The sequence below is a fragment of the Saimiri boliviensis genome, chromosome 3 (genome assembly GCF_048565385.1).
Source record: "Saimiri boliviensis isolate mSaiBol1 chromosome 3, mSaiBol1.pri, whole genome shotgun sequence".
Classification (NCBI taxonomy): domain Eukaryota; kingdom Metazoa; phylum Chordata; class Mammalia; order Primates; family Cebidae; genus Saimiri; species Saimiri boliviensis.
Window position 1 is genome coordinate 149597624 of NC_133451.1, and position 26601 is coordinate 149624224.

At 43.1% G+C, this 26601-nt stretch overlaps 1 long non-coding RNA gene across 7 annotated transcripts in view; it reads right to left on the reverse strand.

The window, feature by feature from the left end:
* LOC120367761 (uncharacterized) overlaps window positions 1-26601 on the reverse strand; it is a 65328-nt gene that overhangs the window by 11246 nt on the left and 27481 nt on the right. For 5 of the 7 annotated variants that reach the window (XR_012517002.1, XR_012517003.1, XR_012517001.1 and 2 more), the window contains 3 exons: window positions 5468-5516; window positions 3571-3682; window positions 3126-3211 (listed from right to left, as the gene is read on the reverse strand). This is a non-coding gene — a long non-coding RNA (uncharacterized LOC120367761). Of the gene's footprint in view, window positions 1-2248; window positions 2304-3125; window positions 3212-3570; window positions 3683-5467; window positions 5517-26601 lie in introns of all 7 variants that reach the window. The other 2 variants (XR_012517000.1, XR_012516999.1) reach the window with 2 other exon arrangements.

Sequence of the window (26601 nt, forward strand, 5' to 3'; positions counted from 1 at the left end):
GAGCTTACAATTCCAGTGAAAGAAGAAAACAAAGTAGGTAGTTAGCTGAGACATTTATATGTATTTTCTTTTTGTTTTTATGTTTGTTTTTGTTTTGAGACACAGTCTCACTCTGTTGCCCAAGCTGGAATGTAGTGATATAACCTTGGTTCACTGCAACCTCTACCTCCCAGGTTCTAACGACTCTCCTGCCTCAGCTTTCTGGGTATCTGGGATTATAGGCGTGCACTGCCACGGCTATACTCTTTTTTTTTGTATTTTTAGCAGAGATGGATTTTCACCATGTTGGCCAGGCTAGTCTTGAACTCCTGACCTCAAGTGATCCACCTGCTTTGGCCTTCCAAAGTGCTGGGATTACAGGCATGAGCCACTGCACCCAGCCTTTATTTTATTTTATTTTTTAGATATTTATATGTAGATGCCAGTTTGATTCCTTTTTTGTAATAATTGACATATCAAAACATCTCAAAGTCAGGCATGGTGGCTCACGTCTGTAATCCCAACATTTTGGGAGGCCAAGGCAGGCAGATCACCTGAGGTCAGGAGTTCAAGACCAGCCTGCCCAACATGGTGAAACCCCATCTCTACTAAAAATACAAAAATCAGCTGGGCATGGTGGTGGGTGCCTGTAATGCCATCTACTCGGGAGGCTGAGGCAGGAGAATCGCTTAAACCCAGGAGACGGAGGTTGCAGTGAGCCAAGATGGTGCCACTGTACTCCAGCCTGGATGACAGAGTGAGACTCCATCTCGGAGAAAAAAAAAAAAAAAAAAAAAAAAAATATATATATATATATATATATATATATGTATATGTATCAGCATATATCTATATCTATCTATATCTATATCTATATCTATATCTATATCTATATCTATATCTATCAGTTCAATGCATATTTTATGTCAAGATACCAGGCATCTAAAGTGAAAACAAATACAAAACAATATTTCCCATGTATTGTTATGCTTTTTCACTGGAAGAGTTTTGCACAACAATCAAGACCAGAGAAGAAATATGTGTTTGGCTTTACTTTTCCGTAACTTCTCTTCTGTTTCCCTAGGTCAGTTACCTAAGATTGCTTATCTTTTTTTCTTCTTTTTTGGTAGAGATGGGGGTCTCAGTATGCTGTCCAGGCTGGTATTGAACTCTTGGCCTCAAGTGATCCTCCCACCTCAGTCTCCTAAAACACTGGGATTACAAGTGTGAGCCACCGCGCCGGACCCTGGTTGTTTATCTTCCCCTTGAGTGTTATAGATAGCCTTTGGATTCAGTCCACATACACACATAAATCAGACATACTGGAGGCGGTGGGGAGGCACATCTCTGTCTTCACCTAATGTCCAAATAATTGAGACCAAGTTGTATATTATTGGTTACAGTTTTCAGGAACTTGATAATTTAAGTTTGGGTCCTCCGCTTAATAAAAATTTCAAGCAGCCTACAGATGGTACTGTAAGTACAACATCACCCTATAAATAGTAGGTAGCAGATATTATACTGGTGTAAATTTCACTGAGAAATTTTTACAAGTGTAGAAAAAGAGGAATTGGATAAGAATCCAAAAAACTCCCTCTCCTCCTTCAATCGTTGTCCAAATGCCAGGCTCTCAATGAAGCCTGTCTACGTAGACCCACTCCCAATCCCCATTCCCCTGCTCTCTTCCTTTCTTCTCCCACTGTACTTAACACCTTCTAACATTTTATGATTAACTTAATATGTTTATATGTTATTATGTTTACTACATTAATAAGATTAGTATGTGGATTGTTGGTTGTTTTTTGTCTTGGCTCCCACTTCATCCCCACTAGAAAGTAAATCTCCAACAAAACAGGAAGTTTATCTGTTTTCCTTATTGATGTATACCACGCCCAGTAAATTAACACCCTTATGAATTGATTGACTGATTGATTGATTGGATAAAAGAAGACTGCATCTATTGACAGTCTAGTATAATCCACAGTGCAAAGTAAGGGCTTTGCAATCAAACTGCCTGTGTTCAGCTCCCAGCAATTCTATTTATTATAATGCCCCAATGCCCCAGTTTAATGCAGGATCCCAACACTGTGGCAGTGGAGTGCCCCCAAGAATTTTATAAGGACTTTTGGCTGATCTGAATAGAACCCCCAATTTGCGGATCCTTGCTAAAACCAGAATAATTAGAGTGATCTTAGAATCACATGGAATTTTATGGGGAAATAGGAGGTACTGACTTTTCTTTCCTCCAAATAGCAAAGAATGAATTTACCAATCACTTCTCCTGCATACTGACTTCCCCAAATAGGGACTCCAAAGTGAAATTCCTGTAGAGATCAGCAAGAATAAAGTTGTGAATACAAGGATAGGTTCTCTTATAGTAAAAAATAAGATGGTCAAGAGCACATCACAGAAATATTATCCTTTCACTCTCAGTTTAGACAATTAATGAGAAAATCACATGTAACCAGCCATTTTCCATTGACAACGGGCCAATACTAAGAGAACCAAATGCTAACGCTGTCCCAACTATGAACACGTTTGGTATAGGGGCTGAGTGAAATGGAAAGACTGTAATCATTTGCCAACATTTTTTTTTTTTTTTTTGAGATGAGGTCTCATTCTGTCGCCCATGCCAGAGTACAGTAATGGGATTTTGACTCACTGACTGCAGCCTCCATCTCTGGGTTCAAGTCATCCTCCCCCTCAGTCTCCCAAGTAGCTGGGACTACAGACACATGCCACCACACCTAGCTAATTTTTAAAAACTTTTTGGAGAGACAAAGTCTCGCTATGTTGTCCAGGCTGGTCTCAAACTCCTGGCCTCAAGTGATCCTCCCAACTTGGCCTCCCAAAGTGCTGAGATTGCAGGCATGGGCCACCGCACCCAGCCTAGTTGCCAACATTTTATGAAAGGGGAGGATACTCACCGCTATACTAATAAGGAGGACACTTCGCCAACACTTTAAAGTGTCAGAAATTAGACTTTGTATTTTGTTTTCTGTTGCCTATATTTAAAATAGCATATTAAACAGCCCAACTTCAGGGTTTCCAGAGAAATAACCTGTTCCAATATCTTAAATTCGTGTATAAAATATGAATATTAGTCATTAATCCAATGTTTCACTCCATTCCCTATATCTCCTTACCAAGAATTGGCACACCGAGCACGCAGAGAGGCAGGCCACCTGTGTTCCCCTGGGAATATGGATTACTGTGGCTTCATCAGAGGTCACTAGGGGAGAAAAGATACACACACTTTGACCAAGAATATATTTTTCATTTTCTTTTTTTTTCCCACTCAATTCCCTCTTCAGAGAAGACCAGGAATTTCATTTCTAGAATTTATTCTGGATATGTAATCTAAGATAGGTCCAATAAATTACCCACAAGAATATTTACTAGAACACTATGTATTTTAATTTTAAAAATGGAGACAGTTGGGTGCAGTAGTGCACATCTGTAATTCTAGCACCTTGGGAGGCTGAGGCGGGCAGATCACTTGAGTACAGGAGTTCGAAACCAACCTAAGCAACATGGCAAAACCCCATCTCCACAAAAAATAAAAAACTAGCTGGGCCCGGTGACACTCACCTGTAGTCCCAGCTACTCAGAAGGCTAAGGCAGGAGAATCGTTTGAGCCTGGGAGGTCAAAGCCAAGTTCATGCCACTGCACTCCAGCCTGGGTCACAGAGTGAGATCCTGTCTCAAAAAACAAACAAACAAATAAACAAAAACACTAGAGACAAACTGATGTTGCAAAATTGGAGATTATATTGATCAGGAGTCAGAAAACTATAGCCCATGGACCAAATCCAGCCTGCCTACTAGTTTTGTTAATAAACTTTTATTGGAACACAGCACGCCCATTCACTTATGTATTGTCTATAGCTGTTTTTGGTACAATAGCTGAATTAAGTAGTTGTAATAGAAATCACATCTATTTGTTTCCTATTGCTGCCATAACAAAGTACAACAAACTTAGTGGCTTAAATAATACAGTTTATTCTCCTAAAGTTCTAGAAGTCAGATATCAAAAAATCAAGGTGTTGTCAGGGCTGCATTTCTCCTGGAGGCTCTAGGGAAAAATCCATTTTGTCTTGTCTATTATAACGTCTAGAGATCACCTGCCTTCCTTGGCTCTGGGCCCCCTCCTCTATCTTCAAAGGAAGCAGCACAGAATCTTACAATTTGTCTCTCTAATCCCTCTGTGTCCCTCTTATAAGGACCCTTTCAATTACACTGCACCCACCCCAATAATCCAAGATAAAATCTCATCTCAAAATCCCTAATTTACTCACATCTACAAATCCTCTTTCACCAAGTGAAGTGACACATTCTCAGGTTCCAGTGATTAGAAGGTGGACATGTTTTGGAGGGCCCATTTTTCAGCCTGCCATACCATGTAACCCACAAAGCCTAAAACATTTGCTATCTGGCTCCTTAACAAAAATGTTTGCCGGCCCCTGCCTTAGACCTTGGAACTGAGGCATCAGAGCAGCAACGCGTGGCCTGTGGAAAGAACTACTCTGCCATGTAAACCCGGGAGAGCTCCCCAATAAGTCACCCTCTTTGGAAACACTTACCCATAGTTAACCATGAAAAACCTCAAAAACATACATAGCACTAGAAGAAAATCTAAATTTTTGATACATAAACAGGATCTTTTTTCTTCCCTTTGGCTAAACAGTGCCCTTTTTCTTGACTCAGACATCGATTTTTTTCTTCTCAATAATATTGGCAGGTATAGCTAGTAGCTTAATCAGTATCCATTTTCCCCTTCTTTCTTACCAATGCAACGTCCATTTTTAACCAGGTAGCAATATGCTCAGTTAATATTCATCTCTCCAGTCTTGCTTACAATTAGAGATGGCTCTGTGACTCATTTGATCAATCAGTTAAAAGCAGAAATCTGCAGAATGGAGACTCTGGGAATACTATTGCTTTTATAGCTTAAAAAGAAATAGTGCTGACTCACTCAATTAATCCCTGCTGCCCTTCACCACATTGCACAACCCCGTCCTGCTGCCTGCACTACCCACTTCTTGCCACTTCCATTCAATGTGGTACTGTAGGTTCCAGCCAGGGGAGTTCAACAAGGGAAAAAAAAAAAAAAAAAAAAAAAAGGCAGCCCATTAGAAAGGAAGGAATAGTTGGCCAGGCACGGTGGCTCACACCTGTAATCCCAATACTTTGGGAGGCCAAGACGGACAGATTACCTGAGGCTGGGAGTTAAAGATCAGCTTGGTCATCACCAGATGTGATGGTTAAATCACATCTCTACTAAAAATAAAAAAAATTAGCCAGGAGTGGTGGCATATGTCTGTAATCCCAGCTACTCAGGAGGCAGAGGCAAGAGAATCTCTTGAACGTGGTAATGAAGGTTGCAGTGAGCCAAGATAGTGCCACTGCACTCCAGCCTGGGCAACAAGAGCAAAACTCTGTCTCAAAAAAAAAAAAAGAAAAGAAAAAGAAAGGAAGAAATAGTTACCTCTATTTGCAGATGACATACCCTTGTCTACAGAAAAATCCCGAATAATCTGCAAAAAAAAAAAAAAAATTGATTACAGCTAATAAATGAATTTGGCAAGGTTGCAGGATACAATATGAATACATAAAAATCAATTCTATTTCTATACACTAACAATAAACAACCCCCAAATGAGAACAAATCCATTAACAATAGCATCAAAAAGAATGCTCCTGCTTTACTTGTTTCCAAAATTCTCACCACTCCCTTTACTCTCTCTCTCTCTTTGCCTATCCCAACCCCTACCCCACAGCCTCCCAGCCCTCTACCTTCCCCGCTTTACACACACACACACACACACACACACACACACACACACACCCTTAATTTTTATCACAGCAGCAAACGATTTATTGAAAGCATGGATTTGGATTTGGACTGATCTAACTTTGAATCCAGGTTTCACTTTTTGTTTGCTTGTATCAATGAGGCACACATCTAAGCTCTCTAAGCAGTTTCCTTGTCCATAGAAAGGGGATAATAAAAATACTGACCTCATGGGGGCTTTGTGCTGTTTAAATTAGATGTATGTAAGATGTTTAGCCCAGAACCTGGCACACTGTGTGTTCGCACCTAACGGTGTATAGTAGCTGTGACTGCCGCAACTTTCTAACCAACAGAGATGTTTGTAAACACAACACAAAACAAAACACTCATCCTGGACTGGTTTCATTCTGCTGAATACCAGAGAAGAGACCTTGGCTTACCATAAGATGGCAAGAATGGTATCTGTAAATAATTAATAATAATTCCTTCTTCCAGTAGAAATTTTCCTAGACATAATACTCCACTGTTAAAGTACTGACCTGCCTTTAGATACTCTTAGTAAATACATGGTTCTATCAAATCTGTTTTTTTTTTTTTTTTTTTTGAGATGGAGTCTTGTTCTGTCACCAGGCTAGAATGCAGTGGCGTGATCTTGGCTCACTGCAATCTCTGCTTCCCAGGTTCAAGCGATTCTCCTGCCTCAGCCTCCTAAGTAGCTGTGATTACAGACATCCGCCACCATGCCCAGCTAATTTTTGAATTTTTGTATTTTTAGTAGAGATGGGGTTTCACCATGTTGGCCAGGCTGGTCTTGATCTCCTGACCTCATGATCTGCCCGCCTTGGCCTCCCAAAGTGCTGAAATTACAGGCGTGAGCCACCGTGCCTGGCCAAAATCTGTTGTTTCTTAACAAGGAGATTTTTTTTGGCTTATATATAAAATTATTAAGGGGTAGAGAAATAGATGCTCTGTGAAAGAGGCAACAGAAGCAGGATATGGCTTGGAAGAAAGAAGGCAGGATATGGGAAATTAACAATGGTCTTCAATACGGATATTACAACCTATTATGAAGAGTACAGTGGTTGGTTCTGTTCCATTTCCACTAAAACAGAAATGAATTATGAGGCTTAACTTGCCATTTAAAGTAGAGATTTAGTGAAGTCTGGATTATACACACTTAGAAAAGGGAGTCAAAGAATGGATAATGAGGACCAGTTTATAATGTAAAACTGTGTTTGGCCTTAAAGTGAAGTCACTGACATTTATTCAATAAATGTCTTTATGAAAACAACCATATTGACTGTTTTGAAGATTTTTTTCCTGTTGCAATTGGATTCATTTATTGCACAATTGATTAGATCACTCAGTAGATCATTCTTGGTAATTTTTCATGCTAAGGCATCTGGTTAATTAGGTTTTTATCACCACTTAAAAAAAGAAGAAGAAACAGCCCTTTCTTAGACTGGTTTGCAGACCACGGTCAGCCAAGGGTCACATTCCTGTACTCATCCCAGCCTCCTGGGACCAGAACTGCCTCACTCGCCTCGAAACTGCTCCATGTAGTCTTCCAGTGAAGATTCGGGCTCTGGCTTTGATCTCTCGCCTCCTCAAGTCCCATCAGCATCTTAGGTGACCTGAAGCCCCTACCTCAAGGACCCATCACACCTGAGCTCCCCACTTCTTTGCTTTGCTTTTCCCCTTCAGCCACCTATGAGTTAAAAGCACAAATCTGCAGAATGAAGCCTCTGGGAATACTATTGTTTTTTTAACTTAAAAAGAAATAGTGCTGGCAGGGAGTGGTGGCTCGTGCCTGTAATCCCAGCACGTTGGGAGGCTGAGATAGGTGGATCACAAGGTCAGGAGTTCAAGACCAAACTGGCCAACATGGTGAACCCCGTCTCTACTAAAAAAATACAAAAAAAAAAAAATTAGCTAGGCATGGTGGCTCATGCCTGTAATCCCAGCTACTTGGGAGGTAGAAGGAGAATTGCTTGAACCAGGACCCCAGAGGTGGAGGTTGCAGTGAGCTGAGATCGTGCCACTGCACTCCATCCTGGGCTACAGAGCAAGACTTCATCTCAAAAAAAAAAACAAAGAAAGAAAGAAAGAAAAAAAAAGAAAGAAAGAAGAAGAAAGAAAGAAAAAGAAGGAAAGAAAGAAACAGAAAGAAACAGTCCTGACTCACTCCCTGCCACCCTTCACCACACTGCACTACCCCGTCCTGCTGCTTGCACATCCCCTTTCTTGCCACTTCTATTCAAGGTGGTACTATAGGTTCCAGCCAGGGGAGTTCAGCAAGAAAAATGAAAAAAAGGCCTCCAATGACACACCTTGACCTTGTTGTCCCAGATCCACTCCTCCTCTGAAATCAGAAAACTGGAACTTTTTAAACTTCCAACGAGGCGACTCAGTTACTTCCCAGGCAGCATCTCTTTGACCCCTGCAGCCCCATCTTGCTTCTTGAGTCAACCCTCCTGATCTTCTACTTCAAATCTCCACCCTTCAATTCTGTCACCCCCACCACAGCCTCTCAGCAGATCACCCCACCCCATCAGAAGGACATAGATGCTCCCGGAAAAGAAGACGTGGAACATGTGCCATCACATCTCTTCACTGCTTCCGTCTTCTCTCTTCCCTTCGATACGAGGTCGCTCATCTATCCCAACTCCTGGATGCTGGACCGCTCCTCAACTCCCTGCTCAGGGAGAGCCTAGCTCCTCGTGTTATCATCAGTTTCTACCTTTCTGTAGACTTCTCTCATCAGCACTTAAACACATTTATTTTTTCCCAATCGTAAAGGTAAAATCAAAGCCTCTTGTCAAAACTCCCTCCGACTCCTAAGCTGTCTCTTTCCTCTCCATGGAGAGGCGTCTCTTCTCTCCCTCTGCAGCCCTCCCGAGTCCCACAGCAACTGGGTCTTCATCTCTCCACTGCACCCAGAGCCACCCACTGACCCAGATAAAGTTCAACGCAGTGAACACTCTGGTTTGTATCTGTTTTGCCTCCAGGTAACATTTGTTTCTACAGACTCCATGCTCTCTTCCTTTCTGTAACCCAAGTGCCCTCTAGGGCTCAGACTCAGTCTCCCGCCTAGACGCCTCTACGCTCGAATAAAGTGTTTTGTGTTTTTCTTAGGGCTGTGTCCTGCGTTCTCTTCTCACTCTTCCAGCTCTCCCTGGCTGTGCTTGTTTTCTCTCAAGGTTTCATTTACTACCTGATGTCTGACAACCTTCAGTCCTTTTTCCCTAGGGTAGACTTTTCTCCAGAGCTCCGTGTAGCTAACTAAACACTGAACACCTCTTTTTGAAGCCAGCTCCTTCAAACAGCTCAACTCGTCCTATTCCCAAGAAAATCATCCTTAGCCCTTCCTTTCGCCCAACTCAGCCCTGCACGCTCCCTCGCTCCTAGTAATAACGACACCGTTTACCCTGTTGCTCAGGCCACGAAGTTAGGAGTTCTTCCTAAAGCCTCCCTCTCTTGACTCCTCAGATCCAGTCAATCATCAAGTCTTCAGCTCTCCACTCTAGATATCTAGCTAGCTATTTCTAATCCCCACCAGCCCTTGCTTAAGTATAGCAAAACCCTCCTAACTGGTCTCCCTGGTTCCTACCTGGCTCTTTCACACAGCTTTGAATCTATAAAACGTTAATCTGATTGTGTCCTGCCCTCCCTCCCCTTCATCTGAAACCCTCTAAGACTTAAGGGAAAATGCAGCCTCCCAACAGGGCTCAGAAGAGTCCCAGGGCTCTGCACAATCTGGCCCCCGTTATCCAAGCACCAGCCTCGCTCCTCTGCACTCTCTGCTGCACTGCACACCTCACTCCGGGGCCTCGCTGTGCTCCTTGCTCTTGTCTGGGCAGTCCTCCAGTACTCCTCTCCTTCCCCCCGCTAGGCTAACCCTTACTCAGGCTTCAAGTCTCAGCTTAAATGTCCCTTCCGTGTGAAGCCTTCTGTAGTGAGTGGAATGATCCCCTTACTCCTCCCCTCCACAAAAGCTATTCCACATTCAGGCTGGGCACAGTGGCCCACGTCTGTGATCCTAGGCAGGCGGATCGTTTGAGGTCAGGAGTTCAAGACCAGCCTGGCCAACATGGTGAAACCCCATCTCTACTAAAAATACACAGATTTGCCAGATGTGCTGGTGGGCACCTGTAGTCTCAGCTACTCAGGAGGCTGAGGCAGGAGAAATGCTTGAACCTGGGAGGCAGAGGTTGCAGTAAACCAAGATTGAGCCATTGCATTCAGAGTAAGACTCTGTCTCAAAAAAATAAACAAGTAAATAAATAAAGGCTGGGTGCTGTGGCCCATCTCTGTAATCCCAGCACTTTGGGAGGCCAAGGTGGGCGAATCATCTGAGGTCAGGAGTTCGAGGCCAGCTTGGCTAACATGGTGAAACCCCACCATTAAAAAAAAAAAAAAAAACAAAAAAAAAAAACTAGTCCACATCCTAATCCCTGGAGCCTGTGACTATCATCTGATATGGCAAAAGACATGATTAAACTAAAGATCTTGAGAGGAAAAGCTTTTCCTGGAGTGTCTGGATGGGTCCTGTGTCTGAAAAGCTTTTCCTGGAGTGTCTGATCGGGCTGCTTTGCAGAATACCACAGATAGTGTGGCTTAAACAACAGAAATTTTGCCTCTGGTTTCTGGAGTCTGGAGGTCCAACATCAGGGAGCTGTTGGGACTGGCTTCGGGTGAGGCCCCACTTGCTGGCTTACCTTTTCTCTGTCTCCTCACATGGTCTTTCCTCAGTGCGTGCGCAGTGGGAGGAGAGGTCTCTGGTGTCTTCCTCTTCCTATAAGGGCACCAGTCCTCTTGGATTAAGGCCCCACCCTTGTGACCACATTTTCCTCCTTGAAGGCCCTGTCTCCAACTGCAGGCACACTGGGGGTTAGGGTTTCAACATATGGATTTGAGGGGGACATGATTCAGTCCACAACAAGTCCTAGATACAATCCCACGTATCCTTATTGCATAGACACATGAAGAAGAAGGCACACAGACAAAAGGAGGCAGTGATGTGACAGCAGAGGCAGAGTGTGGCATGGTGAGAGGGCTTGGAGGTACCCAGGAAGGGAGAAGGAAGGAACCGACTCCAGCAGCCTTCCCAGGGAGTGCAGCCTGCCAAAACCTTATTTCAGAATTCTGGCCTCCAGACTGTGAAAGAATAACTTTTTTGTTGTTTTTAGCCCTCCAGCTTGTGATAATTTGGGTTTGTTTGTTTTTTGAGACCGAGTCTTGCTCTGTCGCCAGGCTGAAGGGCAGTGGTGCAATCTTGACTCACTGCGACCTCTACCTCCAGGGTTCAAGCAATTCCCCTGACTCAGCCTCCCGAGTAGCTGGGCTACAGGCATGCCCTCTGTGGGGTACAGGATACCAGCTAACTTTTTGTACTTTAGCACAGACGAGATTTCACCATGTTGGCCAGAATGGTCTTGATCTCCTGACCTCGTGATCCTCCCGCCTTGATCTCCCAAAGTGCAGGGATTACAAGCATGACCCACTGCACCTGGCCATGTGATTTGTTACAGAAGCCACACGAAGCCAACACACTTCCATGACCTCATGGACAAGATTAGGTCCCCTGCTAGCTGCTCCCAGGGTCCCAATATCATTCTTTCCATAATCCTCACCACACTCGATGTTTAAAGTCAGTCTCAACCTCTAGACTTTAAAGGGAGGACAGGAAATTTGCCTTCTTGCCACCACTGCTTCCCCAGGGCTTGGTACATAGCAGGTGCTCAATAAATATATGTGAGATAGATGAATTCATGAGCTGATATTGAGAAGTTCTTGGCTGGGAAAGTATTAAATAACTGAATAACCTATGAAAACAAGCTAGGAAAGTTCTTTCCTGTAGAAAACATGCTCAGTCCTTTGAAATAATTAGATGAGGTCTTATCTGCAGACCACAGGAATGATCATTCAGGGATTTTTCTAGTCCCTGATGCTGTGACCCTGTGGTTTTCAGTTTTCCTAGCAACTTGAGCTTTGGTGCCCTCTGGTGACAGAAATTACTTGTCTCTTGGTCTCTTGTTCTACATCTAAGATTGACACAAATCTAGTTACCTGTTGCTGTATAGAATTTTCTCATTATGGAGAAACTGAATTTTGTCTGTACATTTACAATAAATCTGCTAGAAATGTGTGATTAACTAGTCTGTAAAAGTTTCATAAAGCACATAACCTCCAAAGAACTTACAGATGCCCATTACAACATTTCCTTTTGAATATTAAGATTTTCTGGTGAAATACAATGTTTCAGGTTATGTGTCCTACCATATTTTTCTCCTCCAATAGCCATGTGCTTTTATGTCAAATTTAATTATCATTTAGAAAACCAACATTGGAGTTAAGTGGCTGCTTATAATCACTGGAGGCTTACAGTGCCTTCCGATCGATGCCTTTCAACCTTCAGTATTGTGATTGAAAAGCAATTGTGTGTGTGTGCTGTTTGTCAATGAGAAGTTATGGGTCTGGCTGCCTGTCTGTAAACAGACTTGCTTTATCTCCCGAGCTTATGCAAATGCTGACAGCTCCAGTGTCTTCTGATTTTAATTCTGTGAGTTGCGATCCAGACTGTTCCACATGGCAACTGCGGGCACGAGTGTGCTTGGCTTCATACCAAAGACGTGTTTCTCAACGTGGCATTTCAAGATGATTTGAGAAGAGGGAGTAAACACAATTTTCTTTCTTCACTGATGACATAATCCTCTTAGCAAGAATTTACCATAATTTCTCATTGATCTTCAAAGGGACAAATTGGTTTGTAAATATTTCAGTTTGAGGGTTTTCTGACCCCAATCACTTAGTCAAATAAATAAGCTGCTATTTCCAGGAATTCAACATTGGTTTCTTCACTAAACTGAAGAATCCTTTTATAATGTAAACAACCACCCTCTCATTTTGTTTGTGTATTCCGAGTTTCACTTTCCTATTTATACATCTGTACCTACCCACAAGACCCTGATGATCCCAGTCTGCTTCTTACAAAGAAGCAGGGCTAGACAGGCCTCATGATGCAACTGCTTCTGGAAAATGCACCTGTGTGCACGGTAAATCTTCAGCTGGTGAGATATTACAGGTTTCTTTTCAAATTTTTCTAGAGAGAAATGGGTTAAGGACCCCAAGACACAGATGTTGCAGTGAGCTCAGATTGTGCCACTGCACTTCAGCCTGGGTGACAGAGCGAGACTCCGTCTCAAAGAAAAAGTGTGTATGTGTGTGTGTGTGTGTGTGTGTGTGTGTGTGTGTATTATATATATATATATATAAAATATGTAATTCTCCCTCAGTTACTAAACAGCCTTCCCTGGACCTATCAGCAATGAGACGTTCTTTGTCCAGTTTCTCTCCTGCCTAAGCTAAGAATCACTTCTCCTGGAAAGAGATTCATTATGAAAGGACCTTAATTCTGGTCTGACAGACTGCTTGATGTCAGAGTGAATTCTCGAGGCTTATCAAAGAATCTCATAGAATGACGAGTTGACTTGCACCCACTAAAATGAGGGCAAATCTCCTTCAGAAGGTCATGCCAAAGACTGTCTGGAAAGGCTGTGTGGCAGGGAAACAGCTTGCTCTAGCCTAGAAGCTGCAAGGTCCCCTCTGTACCCCCCAGCAGCGGGCCCAAGTTCATTAAGGCCAGCAAAGCCAAATGACACCACAGAAACAGAGCTGGTGGGACACCCTGTGACACGAGGTTTTCAACCTCATTGCTTCCCCCTTATGTCAAGTTTAGTTACCTGTGCGGTGCTGGACCAGCCATGGGCGTAATGAAGGAACTGGATCACTCCAGGAGAGCTCAGGTGGAATTCCTACCTTTTTAAGTTGAAAGCCATACTTCCGAGGTATGGCTCAGGTAAAGCCATACCTCGAAAGTACGGCTTTCAACTTAAAAAGGTAGGAAAGTCTGATACATACTATATGGATGAAAATTGAGGGTATGATGCTAAGTGACAGTCACAAAAAGACAAATATTGTATGAGATTCTATTTATATGAGGTACTTAGAGTAGTCAGATTTATAGAAACTGAAAGTAGAAGGGAGGATGGTTGCCAGGGCTGGAGGATAGAGAGAATGAGGAGTTGCTGTCTAATAGGTATATTTCAGTTCTGCTAGATAAAGAAGTTCTGGAAATCAGTTGCACAACAATGTGAATGTACTTACTACTAAGTTTCAGACTGAAAAATGGTTAGGACGGGCCAAGCGTGGTGGCTCACGCCTATAATCCCAACACTTTGGGAGACCAAGGAGGGCAGATCACTTGACGTCAGGAGTTCAAGACCAGCCTGGCCAACATGATGAAACCCATCTCTACTAAAAATACAAAAAAAATTAGCCAGTTGTGTGGTGCATGCCTGTAATCCTAGCTACTCGGGAGGCTGAGGAATGAGAATCACTTGAACCCAGGAGGCAGAGGTTACAGTGAACTGAAATCACGCCACTGCACTCCAGTCTGGGTGGAGTGCACAAGTTAGGATGGTAAATTTAATGTTATATGTACTTTTCCACAATTGTTAATTAATTTTTTTTTTAAGTGCAGCTTTTGATGACACACATATCTCTCCCTCTTCTTTGTCTCCAGAAGATGAGAGAGAGCATGAGACAGCAGACAGGATATGTCATCTTATTTCATTTATTCCTGTAGACCACATATTGAGGCTGTCTGACCTTCGATTATTCATTAAACAAATATTTACTGAATTGAGTACTTACTATGTACCAAGCACGGTTCTAGAGGCTGGAGTTATAGCAGTAAACAGAAAAAGATCTCCCCAGTTCCCTAGCCACAGGGGTCTTACCTTCTAGCAGGTGAAGAAAAACAATAAATAAATAAGCAAGTAAGATATGTGGTATTTATATGGCAATAAGAGCTATGGAAAAAATAAAGCAAAGAAATGGGAAGAAGAGGGTTTCAGGGTTATATTTTTAAATAAGGTGGTCAGGGAAGACCTCACTGAGAGGATGACATTTGAGTAAGACTTGATGAGATTAGGGAGTTAGCTACGTGAGTATCTGCAGGAAGAGTGTTTCAGATAAAATAAAAAGTCAGTGCAAAGGCCCTGAGGCAGAAACATGAGCTGTGCGTACAAGGAAGAGCAAAGGGGTCGTGGTGGCTGGAAATGTAAGCAGCAGGGAGACGGTCTAAGACGAGTTTAAAAACATCATAGAGGCAGCCCAGATCGTGAAGGTTGAGATGGAGCCTTGTTCCATCACCCAGGCTGGAGTGCAGTGGCACAATCTCAGCTCACTGCAACCTCTGCCTCCCAGGTTCCAGGGATTCTCCTGCTTCGCCTCCTAAGTAGAAGGGACTACAGGCGCCTGCCACCATTCCCAGCTAGGTTATTTGTTTAATTTTTATTTTTAGCAGAGACAGTAATTTAGAGACAGTAATTTTTTAGTAGAGACAATAATTTTTCACCATGTTGGCCAGGCTGGTCTCTAACTCCTAACCAAAAGTGATCTGCCTGCCTCGCCCTTCCAAAGTACTGGGATAACAAGCGTGAGCCACAGTGCCTGGCTCCATTGTTTGTAAGACTTCGACTCCTATTCTGAGATAGTAACCTATTCTGATCTGTAATCTCCTATTCTGATCTGTAATCCCACCTACTGGGGGTTGGGGATGTGAATGTCAAGGGCAGAATCTGGAAGACTAGTAGGATTGCAATACTCCAAGCAAGAGATGCTGAGAGCTCAGCCCAAGCAGGTAGCAGCTGAGGTGGTAAGATGTGAGCAGATTCTGGGTATATTTTGAAGATAGAGCCAACAGGATTTACTAAGAGACTGGAGGTAAGGGTTGGAGATGGAAGTATGAAGGTTCCCAGATGTGGACAGAATCTAAAGCCACAGACCCATGATCTCAACCAGGGAAAGAATGTGAACAGGGGAGAAAAGTATCAGGGACCGAGCCCTGGGGTAAGCCAGGGTTCAGAGGACCCAGCCAAGAGACTGAGCAGGAACAGCCAGAAAGAGAGAAGGCAAAACAGGAGAGGGTGAGGTCCTAGAAGGCAAGTGAGAAAACTGCTTTCAGGAGGAAGGAGTGATCAACTCACAGCTGCAAATTTTCAGATCTGGGTGTTCAGGTAAAAGTTAAAATTTCCTCCGCAGCTTCCTGTAACAAGATTGTACACTTTTCACATCACTCCCCTCTTAGGATGTGGAAAAGCGGTGACATCTGCTTAAAATCATCACTAATACGCTTATGTTATAACGAAGTATATTTTCAAAGCATGTTGTTACCATTTTCATCAGCAAAGCCTTTCCCTTGGTTCCCTGTTGTGTGTCTACGACTCAGAAGGGAAAGAAAGACACACATCTCAACCCCACGTGGGATCAGAAGAGACTGTGGAGACTGAGTCCTGAGCTACTGCTGCCTGGAGTCACACCATTTTCCTGATTTTTAGTTCCTGTTGTCCTTAACAGCACTGGTGGCTGTGTGAGGAAAGTCAATCAGTGAAACTGTTTTAAAAGGTTTTAAATGATTACCAGGGCATAGTATAATCACTTCGAAACCAAGACAACAATTTGACAGTTGGAAAACTCCCCAGATTCTACTGGCTTGACCAAAAGCCTGTTATAAAAAACAAACATCTGACAGATCAATCAATCTAGTTTAAACATCCAAACCAAGTGGTCTGTCACTGAGTGAGGGAGAAGCAGCGTGAGATGACCGGGTGGCATTTCTGCCACATGGATACCCAGAAAAGACAACTTAAATCTTGAGCTGTTTGGGAGATTTTTAGTGAATGATAATGAATGGTTAATTAGAGAACTGAGTGCTAAATCCTGAAGAATAAACATATCTTGTGGAAACTGTTTTTGTGTCTCTGCATCCAAAATATCTCAGGCTTCATTAGTCCATGACCACAAACGCAACCGCCTCAATATTAATATCCAAATCTCTGACTCACAGCCTCCACCAGCTTAACTTCAAAATTCCCCTCCCTTAAGTGTATTCAGGAATCCTCAGGGTGTGTACTATATTTATAGTGTCCCTAACCTTGCATGCTTGGCCAAGAAGGGACTCAGTCCCAACCCCAGAGAAGCCTGTCCAAGCTGGTGGCCTCTAGTGGCCTCTCTGCCCACCTGGAGCCATGTGTCCACCTGGGCTCCCACAGGGCTCTGTCTCACATCTGATGCCTGCGGAGCTGGGACCGCTCTGAAACTCCACCCAGGAGACAAGCCTCATCTTTCTTACGAAGTAAGAATACTCCCTGATTACTTCCAGTTGTAGGGTTAACAAGGAAAGGTCTCTTGAGCCTCGAATGTCATAGCCTGAGTCACAAGCTCTTTCAATTCAGGCACAAAGCCCTTTTTTCTCCCCAGGCACGAAGTCATGCCGCCTGGGTGGGAAGCAGGTCTGGAAATCGCCCTCTTGCAGCCTCATGACAGCAGGTTCCTCTCTTTCTCCGAAGGCATCTTACCTCTCAGATGTATCAGTAGTTGTGAATAGATTGATGGGAGGAGGCTATTACCTAACTTTACTTTCCAGTAAAAAAAAAAAAAAAATGGACCTTTAACTTGACTCTTTGAGTCTCTACTGTCTCCAGCTGGGACACTTTTTTTTTTTTTTTTTTGAGACAGAGTTTTGCTCTTGTTGCCCACACTAGAGGCAGTGGGGTTCTTGGCTCACCGCAACTTCCACCCGCCGGGTTCAAGTGATTCTTCTGCCTCAGCCTCTGGAGTAGCTGGGATTACAGGCATGTGCCACCACACCCAGCTAATTTTGTACTTTTAGTAGACATGAGGTTTCTACATGTTGGTCAGGCTGGTCTCGAACTTCCGACCTCAGGTGATCTGCCTTTTTAGAAAGTCTTTTGTCTTTTAAAAAAATTTTGATTGACATGTACTCATTGTACATATTTATGTGGTACAACATGATGTTTCAATACATGTATAAATTACGTAGTGGCCAAATCAGGATAATTAGCATATCCATAACTTTAAACATGTATCATTTCTATGTTATGAGAATATTCAAAAACCTCTTTTGTAGTTGTTTTGAAATATATAATACATTATTGTTCATTCTAGCCAACCTATTGTGCAAGAAAAAATTGTATTAAGGATTGAAAACGCTCTGTCTATAATGATAGCCCAGTAGACTATTTCCAATTCCAGCAAAAGACAGAAATTGTAGAGAAACAGGAGCAGCTGTCAGAGCCTTTTGGAAGAGACCGTCTCTTCCTGTTCCTCTGCAGGCCTCCACGCTCTCCACCTAAGGGAAAATCCATGGCTTGCTGACAGCAGAGCTGGGGACACCAGTGGAATTATTCCAGCCTTCACCCAGTCTCCAAGAACCCAAGTAAAGACAGGGACTCCTTAAGTGGAGACCATAAGTATTTCTTCACCCTAACTCCCTCAGATACACACTATTTGGGTTATTTTGCAGAGAGGAAAGGATTCAACATTCCAGAGCTTTTCAATAATCGGTCAAATTTACAATAGTAGTGTTAATAAGAAGCAATTTAATTTCTTTGAATATTTACTATATACCAGGCACTGTGCTAAACATCACACATGCACACACACACACACACACACACACACACACACATCTCTCTCCCATTTAATCTACACACCAAGATTATGAAGTAGATTTATTATCCCAACTTCACAGGAAAATAAACTGAAATTCAGAGAATTTTCATCATCAAGGCCACACAGCCAATAAGCTGAATTGAGAAGCTCAATCCAGTAGAACTCCAAAGCCTGATGCACAATACCATATTAGCGCTTGAAATTCAGATGTAAATATCAATTCAAACTCTGGCTGGAAAAAAAAAAAGCCCTTCATAAAACACCATTTTATTAAAAAAATTTTTTTTTAGTGAGATAGGGTCTCACTACATTGTCCAGGCTGGTCTCAAACTCCCGGGCTCAAGTGATTTTTCCCCGCTTGGCCTCCCGAAGGATTGCAAGCACACGTCTCTGAGCCTATACGCAAAACACAGTTTTATTGAAGAGTTCCTTCGGACATTGTTGCAGTTTTGTCTATGCTCCATGAAGACTAGTGTGAGTGAGAGAAAAATCACCCATCCTGGGGCAAATCCTTCCATGTTGTGACGCTAGGAGGCCTTGGGAAATCTCATTTCCCTGAAGCCTCCATATCTCCAACGACTGAAAAACGTGAAGCTGCTTGGTGTACAATTCTCTAAGGAGAGCCGTGTATGGGGCAGAGACCTTCCCCAAAGTCTGGAGGCTCTGGTTTTACTTGATTCAGTGGCTGTGTGTCCTCAGAAAAATGTTGGCACCTCTCAGGGCTTTCTCACCCCATAACTACAAGATCAGCCAGGTAGCAGGCAAGGTAATGCTCCCACCGCCAGCCCCGAGGGAATGTGCAGGAGACTGGGTGAGGTTGCTGAGAGAAGAGTTCTATATTGCCAGAGGATGATGCTTTCTGTTATTTCAGAAACCAGTGAATTTTCTCTCTCAGGCTATCACTCTGGTGATAGACCTGACCAAGTAATTTCACTAAAAATGAACTCAGAAATGAAAAATAAAATGGCCATTAAAAATTTTATTACTGTACATTCCCGGTGGCTATTTTAAAATAAAATCCCTTTGAAATTTTATTATTTACATTTTTTTCCATCAAATGGTTGGGATCGATGGATTAAGTGAAACTCCACTTTCAAATTATGTTGCTTTTTAACTGCCAAAAAAAAATGAGGTATTCGTTTTTAACTCTGCTTCTCATCCAAAAGGAACATCAAATTCAAATCTAGGGAAAAGCAGTCGTGACAAGTTCCTTCTTTTCTTCAACATAATTGTATAAGACTTTTTAATAAATCAGTTCAGTTACTAATCTTCAAGAAATGAGGCAAATAACAAAAACTAGGATGGCGGCCGGGTGCGGTGGCTCACGCCTGTAATCTCAGCACTTTTAGAGGCTGAGGCAGATGGATTACCTGAGGTCAGGAGTTCAAGACCAGCCTTGCCAATGTGGTGAAACCCAGTCTCTACTAAAAATACAAAAATTAGCTGGGTGTGGTAGCGGGCACCTGTAATCCCAGCTACTCGGGGTGGCGGAGGTTGCAGTGAGCCAAGATCACACCACTGCACTTTAGCCTGGGCAACAGAGTGAGATTCCATCTAAAAAAAAAAAAAAAAAAAAAAAAAACTAGGATGGCACCTGAGACTCACAAAAACATGGAAGGGAATCCTTGCAGGAACTGTATGTTGATGCTCGGTGATAAAATGCACCGACAGAACCAATTCATTTGCATTGCGTTTTATAGGATACTAAGTAGGAAAGCTGGTGTCATAATTATATTATCTTTGTCCCTCATGTATTCTGCATTATGAATTAGTGTAATACTGCAGCATTGAAATCAGCCTGAAAGGAGTAAATATGAAGCTCAGAGCATCCTACTCTAACATACATCAATTCTGTCAACTAAAATTTACCATCATTGTGTTATCTCACTCTCTTTCTGTAACCTAATGACATCAGAGGCACTGAATCTGGAAAGTGAAGTGACAGGACTTGCCTCTGTGTTGCATGTAATACTTAGAAGTAAACAACTGGAAAGAAAACCCGCCCCTTGGGAAATGGACAGCCAATGGGAGACTGCTTTGGTGATGTAATGCCCTTGCTCCCTGGTGTGTCCTTGGTTAAACAGAAACAAAAATAACAGTAATGTGCTCCAAGAGTTTGTGAATTCCTTCTGCCTGAGCAACTCCTGGCACTTTGCAGTCATCTCATTGACCTCAGGAAGTGAGCATGATCACTATTTAGGGAATGGCAAGGCTTTAATACGTGGCAACAGGCGAAAGCCCAAAACGACAGATGGGCCACAGCTGCCTCAGAACAGCAACACGACGTTCTCTGTCCCCAGGGTGTACCAGTCTCTCTGGGGTGGGTGGCACTACCTGCGTTTTTCAGCGATGGCGGGCAAGAACCACTCCAGCTGATGGCAACCCTCTGATAGTGAAGATGGGCTCCAGGGCATGGCTCTAGCATCTAGTTGCACTGCCTCCAGTCTCTCCCACCTGAGCCAATCCAGGCTACCTCCAATTCACAACACTGACCACATCTCTCTCCTGCTCCAAATAAAGTTCTGGCATCATCACTGCAATGTCGTCTTTGCAAATTTAGTACCAAGTACTCTCTACCCACACTCCTGCTCCAGCCCAGCCCAACTCTTCCCTCACTCACACCTGCGCTTTCCCACCTCTGAGCCTTTTTCACACTCTTCTCTCTGCCTGCAGTGCTCTTCTCTCTCATGTGTATCCAAGTCCTATCCAATTCCACGTGACACCGTCTTTCATGTTTGTCCCCATCCACATTTTCCTTTGAGGGAAAAAAAACCTCTCTTGAGTCTAAAGATGTAAGGAGGTGCAGTATGGTGTAGTGGTACTCAAACATTTTTGCTTGTATATTCCTCAAATAATTTTCTTGTAAGGCCAGAAATCTGTAAGGAGATCAAAATATGTCTCCTTACACATTTTAAATTAACATAAAAATATTCTTTATCAGTTTAAGTAGCTGCAAAATATGTAATTTTTGATGCAGTAGTTTTCAAACTTCGACATATATCAGAATCACCTGGAGGGCTTGTTAAAGCCCACAAGTTCTCAGAGCTTCTGATTCAGTGGGTCTGGGTAGGGCCTGAGAATTTGCATTTCTATAAAGTTCCCAAGTGATGGCAAAGCTGCTGGCTCAGGGACCACACTTTGAGAACTGCTTGCCTGGTATATTGTAAATATTGACATTTTTAAAATGTCATATCACTTCTTTAAATATATCCAGTGGAATCTAAAAACCATAGGAATTTGAGAGCCACCATGATTTATTTTTAAAAATACAAAAATTGGGCCGGGCACGGTGGCTCAAGCCTGTAATCCCAGCACTTTGGGAGGCCGAGGCAGGTGGATCACAAGGTCAAGAGATCGAGACCATCCTGGTCAACATGGTGAAACCCCGTCTCTACTAAAAATACAAAAATTAGCTGGGCGTGGTGGCACGTGCCTGTAATCCCAGCTACTCAGGAGGCTGAGGCAGGAGAATTGCCTGAACCCAGGAGGCGGAGGTTGCGGTGAGCCGAGATCCCGCCATTGCACTCCAGGCTGGGTAATAAGAGTGAAACTCCGTCTCAAAAAAAAAAAAAACAAACAAACAAACAAAAAAAATTGGCCAGGTCACGCCTGTAATCGCAGCACTTTGGGAGGCTAAAGCAAGCAGATCACCTGAGGTCAGGAGTTTGAGACCAGCCTGGCCAACTTGATAAAATCCCATCTCTACTAAAAATACAAAAACTAGCCGAGTGTGGTAGGGCACACCTGTAATCCCGGGTACTCAGGAAGCTGAGGCAGGAGAATCGCTTGAACCTGGGAGGGGGAGGTTACAGTGAGCTGTGATTGCGCCACTGCACTCCAGCCTCGGTGATAACAGTGAGACTCAATTAATTAATTAATTAATTAATTAAAATAAGCTCTTCTTAACAATAGAAAATTTTATATTCTTCTTTTTGAACTTTTATTTCTATTCTACTACTCCAGCAAAATGTTATGCTAATATATTTTATTCACAATTTTATCGATTGCTTTCTCACATATCTCTGCTGCAAATATGCATAGAAATTGAAATCGAAATTTATTTAAATCTCCTGTGACTATTAGGCTCTGATTGTTTAAAAATTTTACTCTGAATTGAGTTATCATGACAATTAGTAGTAGTAGACTATTGGAAAGCTAACATAAATATATACAAATTTTGTGAAATAATTTTTTAAAAGTAAAATTTTATTTAAAATATATCTTAGTAAGATAGGACTGGTTTTTATTCCAAATACTTGTGGTGTGCTTTGTTTGTTTGTTCATTTGTTTTTGGTTACTATTACTAATTACCAGAATGAGACAGGCTTCTATGTGAATGCTGTTACTATTTTCATTTTTTATAGACACAAGCGAAGAATATTGTTGACATAAGTAAGTAGAAATGAATTTTGTAATTGCAATTTGACTTAATTTTCTGAATCCCTTCCAAGTTCTAGATCAACAACCACAGTGATCTGATATCCAAAATAATTTTTAAAGGTCTACCAGCTAAAAACTTGATAAGATTCTCCTTTGACACAGTTGAAAGCAAATAATTAGAAACCACGTGGCTTGCAAAAGATTCTGTTACCCAAACATGTGAGTCATCCTCTACTTCACTAGTAACATCATTTCAAATTGTCCTTTGGTTGCCGCGCTGGACGTTTTGCTTTGTTTGTTTGCCAGTTTGGGGTTTTTGTTGTTGATGCTTGCCTTTTTAATTACGTAAGACAGGGGTTAGCAAACTAAGGCCAGTTTGTGCTGATGAAATCCTGCCTGGCCTGCTTTCACGCAGCTCTCAGGTTAAGAACGGTTTCCGTATTTTTGAAAAGATTGTAAAACACGCATGCACGCCCGCCTCCCCAACACACACAGGAGAAAGCATGTAGCCCACAATTCTAAAATATGTACTATCTAGCCCTTTCCAGGTAAAGTTTTCTGACCCCTGATCTAGGACAAGGAAGCCTGGCAGAAGCCAGCTAGGGTGGGGACACACCTATACTTTGAAAAATGAAAAAACAGGCTTTATGAAAGGCACTGTCTTGATCCCAGCTTCCTATCATGATCAATTTTAGAAGAGTATCTATAGAGGATTAAAATCTGGAAAATGACCCCCTATCTATTGCTGCATAGCAAACAACCCCAAACTTAGTAGCCTAAAATAATCACAGTCATTTACTCTGCTCACAGTTCTATAATTTGGGCAGGGTTCAGTGAGCAAAGCTTGTCTCTGCTCCACGTGGCGTCAGCAGGTGTGGCTCAACCACGGATGGGGGAGTCTTGACTCCGAGGTGGCTCCATCTTACAGATGGCACGTTGTTGCCTCCTGTCAACTAGGATCTCAGTCACGATGGAGGCCAGAGACTCTGGACCCTGTGCAGAGAAGAATTAAATAGCAAGTCTGATTGCTATCCTTAGAAAGACCTATTTGGTCTTTGGCTGGTATTTAGGAGTGGGAATCTGGGGAGGATTCCCACCAGCCTATCAGTGGTTCACTGTGCTTAAACTACTTCTACCAAAAATGTGCTAGGCAAGGAGTACCTACATGACTAGACCACGACAAGAACTTCAGGCACTGTGCCACTAAGCCCTTTCCTGATAGACAACATTTCACACGTGTGGTTTTATATGGTTTCACTGTGTCCTCACCCAAATCACATCTTGAATTGTAGCTCCCATAATTCCCACATGTTGTGGGAGAGAGCTGGTGGAAATCACAGGGGCAGTTTCCCCCATACTATTCTTGGGGTGGTGAATGAGTCTCATGAGATCTGATGGGTTCTTTTTTTTTTTTTTTTTTTTTTTTTTTTTTTTTTTTTTTTTTTGAGACTACAGAGTCTCACCCTATCACCCAGTATCACCCAGGCTGAAGTGCAGTGACTTAATCTTGGCTCACTGTAACCTCTGCAGCCTGGGTTCAAGCAATTCTCCTGCCTCAGCCTCCTGAGTAGCTGGGATTACAGGCGCCTGCCACTGCACCTGGCTAACTTTTGTATTTTCAGTAGAGACGGGGTTTCACCATCTTGGCCAGACTGGTCTTGAACTCCTAACCTCATGATCCACCCACCTTGGCCTCCCAAAGTGCTGGGATTACAGGCGTGAGCCACTGTGCCTGGCTAATCTGATGGTTTTATAAACCCCTATCACTTGGCTCTCAATCTCTCTTGTCTACAACAATGTCAGACGTGTCTTTCACCTTCTGCCACGATTGTGAGGCGTCCCAGCTACGTGAAACTCTGAGTCCATTAAACTCCTTTTTCTTTATAAATTACCCAGTCTTGGGTATGTCTGTATCAGCGGCATGAAAACGAACTAATACGTGGTTACAGCTGGTTGCTGGAGAGATTAAATGTGTCCTCTGGGACTGCCCTGGGAAAGAACTATTAGAAGCTTTTGTCTTGTTTCCTCCTGACTTTGCCGTGTGCCTTTTCCCTTTGCTGATTTTCCCTTACATCATTTCACTGTAATAAATAAACCACAACCACACACTGAGTCCTGTGAGTCCCCCTAATGAATCGTCAAACCTGGAGTGGTGTTGTGGGCCCCCAACACAGGGCCGTCACGTGGGCCTCCCATGATGCCTGGGCTTCCTAACTACAGTGTGACTGGGCTCCAAAAGCAAGCAGCCTGAGAGCGAGCCCAGAGCCAGGTGTACTGCCTGAATGACCTCACCACAGACGCCACGCAGCTTCACTCTGCCAACTCTCAGTTAACATGTTTCAGAGGCTCACCCAGCATCAGCATCAAAGGGAAGAGACACAGACTCCTCCTTCCAAGGGGAGAGGCAAGATACCAGAAAAGCAAAAGCAAGTGAATGGGAAACCATGTTTAAGCCATGTTTGGAAGACAAAATTGACCATATCCTTAAAACTATCTGTGCCCACATACCCTTTGAAATATCTTTGAATACACCTGGATTCGGTTCCACAGTTTGAGACCACTGGTACAGGGAATAAAACATAGGCTTTTTTGTTTTCTTTTGTTTTTGAGATGGAGTCTCACTCTGTTGCCCAGGCTAGAGTGCAGTGGTACAATCTCAGCTCACTACAACCTCCACCTCCCAGGTTTAAGCAATTATCCTGCCTCAGCCTCCCAAATAGCTGGAATTACAGGCATGTGCCACCATGCCCAGCTAATTTTTATTTCATTTCATTTTTTTATTTTTAGTAGAGATGAAGTTTTGCCATGTTGGCCAGGCTGGTCTCAACCTGCCAAAGTACTGGGATACAGGTGTGAGCCACCACGCCCAACCTAAAACATGGGCTTTTGAGTTAGAAATACTGGATTGGAATCCTGGCTATATCATTTCCTGCCTATGTGATCTGGAATGGGATGTCACTTGCTATCCCTAAACTAAAATAATATCCCTAAAAATAAATATCCATCTTAAGGTTGTTTGGAGAATTGCATGAAATTATTTCTGTGAACCTGTCTACGGGGCAAGGATGAGCACAAATCAGTTTCTCTTTCCGGTTTCCCCACACCCAACATTCTATCTTTGTCTCTGCTGTAGCACTTATAACCCTTAACTTGGCCCTGCAGTTATTTATATACAAGTCTAGCCTTTCCTACCAGAGCAGTACTCCTCAAGGGCATCGGCTGGCTCTTCCACTTTCGGTCCTACCACCTGACCCCTCCCCACAAATACACACATACACAATTCCTAGCCCAACATCTTAGGCACTTTAATCATTTGGCAAATCTATGAGTGCAAATGTATGAACATTTTCTACTGAGCCTAGTTTATTGTGGATCACAAAGACGGCACGATCAGTGCTTATTGTCTGGCTCACTGCTGCAAGTCCACCCAAGTCACCACCTTGAATGGCACTGAGGAAAGTGTCAGAGCTGCGTGCTCCCCACGAGTGCATAAGCACGTGGTCGCATGCTGCACAAGTGCCCAGTAGAAAGGCCGTGTGGCCCTCTGTTGTTGCCTATGACTGGGAGAAGGTAGAGTGTGTCCGCACCCCTTACCCTGTGGGAGCACTGGCTTTGGAGTCACACAGTACTTCTCTGATCACTGACCTGTCCCTTACCTACCTCTTTACCTAAATGTTCTCTTCTGCCCAGTTCCAGTCTCTGTGTCCCAATTCTCTCAATTTCCCTTACCAAAGCCTTCAACTTCTCAAAACCACAAGGACACAAAGTTAGCTCACAGCCATCAAGGGCTGGTAGCCTTTCCATGGGGCCCTCTGTGAGCCCTGGATAGCAGGGCTTAGAGTAGACCAGCTAGCCAGATAGAGAAAGTGGTGAGAAGCCCACGCTTGAATTAGAACGGGACGTACAGA